Below are 2,346 nucleotides of genomic sequence, written 5' to 3'. Positions count from 1 at the left end.
TCCTGTTTTATCTATGGCCCTAGGAAGTCCAAGATCCAGGGAAACATATAAAAGCATAAGCATGAGATACATTAAATGGTACAAGAAACTGGCTTCAACAAAATGCTCTCTCACTATCAAAAGGGAATGTCACGTGAGTTGAAGCAACCTTCTGTCTAAAAGAATTCATTGCATTATAGCTGCACAGTTTGTAATAGCTAAAACTTGGAAACAGCACATTTGCCCATCAGTTGGAGACTGGATAAAGAAGATGTGGTTTTTCTATAAAGTGGAATATTACTCAGCCATAAAGAATGAGAAAATAGATTCATTCATAGGAAAATGGATACATATTGAAGATATACTCCTAAGTGAAATAAATAAGTCACACATGTGTAAATACCGAATAGTCTCTGGTGTGAATAAACTGCAATAATACAGAAGATCCTAATAAGATTAGTGACATGGTGAAATGGGAAGAAAGGGGCTAAAGGTGTAGGGAAGGTGGGATGGATAGGGGAAGGGTAATAAGGGAAAAGAAAAAAAATGTGAGATAAAGAAAAGATGGAAATAAAGTACGTGTAGATGGGGAGGGGAGGAGGGGGTGAAGGGAGGGCAGGGACAAGGGGAAAATATGAGAACCAAGACCTGTCATGTAGAGGTACAAGATCCCAACAATGAACGTAACTGTACTGTAGCCCTAAAATGTGCCAATAAACTCAATTAAAGCTGAAAAAAATAAATATTAAAAAAAAAGAATTCATTGTAACAAAGCTTATAACTAGCTCATCTCTGTGTCCACTTAAAACAAATTTTGAGTGCTAGCTTCTGGGATTGGCCGTGGGAATAAAAATACCAATAGAACTGTACCTTCCCAGACCTTTTAGAAAATGTAGGAAAAGAAGCTACATAAGCTGATCATCACAATAACAGTATGGAAAGTGCTACAAATAAAAGTTTCATCTGAGTGTTGTGGGTCAACAGAAAAAATGACTGGTCTTCTCTGGGTGAGTCTAGAAAAACTTTGCAGATGAGAGAGGGGATTGGGTGATATGAATTGAATGATAAGCATGCACAGTCCGCAGAGAGAGATGCAAAAGGTCATCCAGAGCATGGAACTATCATTTCAAGGCATAAACATGTGAAAAAGTAGGAAACTGTAAAAAAGCTTTAGTAAGACAAAACTTAGAAATTTTAGGTGAAGCAGAAAACCTCATAATGAACAGAATCAAAAGGATAGACCAAGAAATCCCATGCCGGTTTGTAGCATTTGGACTATACACTCCCTTAGTAAAGAACCTGGGTAGATTATGTTAGCCGTCTTCTGTTGCTAATATTGCTACTTCTCTTACAGAACTGTTTGATTCTTTGATGTTAATGTTACATGCATTGTAATTTTTTCCTTGCTGAAGAGCTGCCCAATTGGGAAGAATTGATTCACATTTTATACGTTAGGAATTGACTTGTAATTAGAATAACATATAAAATAAGTGACTATACTTTTCTTTTCCTGTCTTGACAAATCCATCTAGTATCCAATATAGTTTTTTTTTTTTTCAACCTGGGATTGAACTCAGGTCCTTGTGCTGGCAAGGCAGGCAGCAGAACCACTGATCTAAATCCCCAGCCCTTCCAATACGGCTTCTTAATGTCTTTTTGAAATGGCAAACTGATCATGGCTTTGAATACCTCCTTTATTGAATCAAGGATATTGATTAAATTACTCATCTTAGCACAAGAGTCCATTCATGCTGGGCTTGGTGGCCAATGCCTGGAGGTAATCCAGCACTCTGGAAGTTGAGGTAAGAAGATCACTGTGAGTTCAGGCTAGCTTAGGCTGCTAGTAAGTGTTATGGCTTGTATTTAGATATCTCCCAAAGACTCATGCACTTATAGGTGGGGCTTTTCAGAGATCTGTGGATCCAGGGTATGTGATACTCATTTTAAGGGCTTGTGGTACTGAATTAGTCCACTGATTAGAATTACTATAGTTCAGAGTGTGACTGAATAGATTTACTGAAAACAGAAGACCTACCCTGGATATAGGCTGCACTACCCAAAAGGCTTATACAGGCTGCTTGCTCCTTGCTGCTTTCTGTCAGCACACCATGAACTGTTTCTCCTCTGTGATGCCCCTCTAGCATGTTGCACTGCCTTGGAACAAGCCAACTATGGACTGAAACCTCTACAAACTGAGCTGAAATAAACCTTTCCTCCTTCAACTTGGGTTTCAGTTATTTCATCTCAGTCATGAGAAAAGTAACTAAGACAAGTTCAAGGCCACCCTAAACTATATAGGGAGGTCTTGCCTAAAAAAAAAAAAAAAAAGGAAAGAAAAAGAGAAAAAAACATAAAAAAATCTAGTCA

Source organism: Fukomys damarensis, unplaced genomic scaffold (assembly GCF_012274545.1).
Source record: "Fukomys damarensis isolate Sample0158 unplaced genomic scaffold, DMR_v1.0_HiC HiC_scaffold_13, whole genome shotgun sequence".
In the NCBI taxonomy this organism is placed as follows: Eukaryota; Metazoa; Chordata; class Mammalia; order Rodentia; family Bathyergidae; genus Fukomys; species Fukomys damarensis.
Note: the sequence above shows the minus strand (reverse complement) of the source record.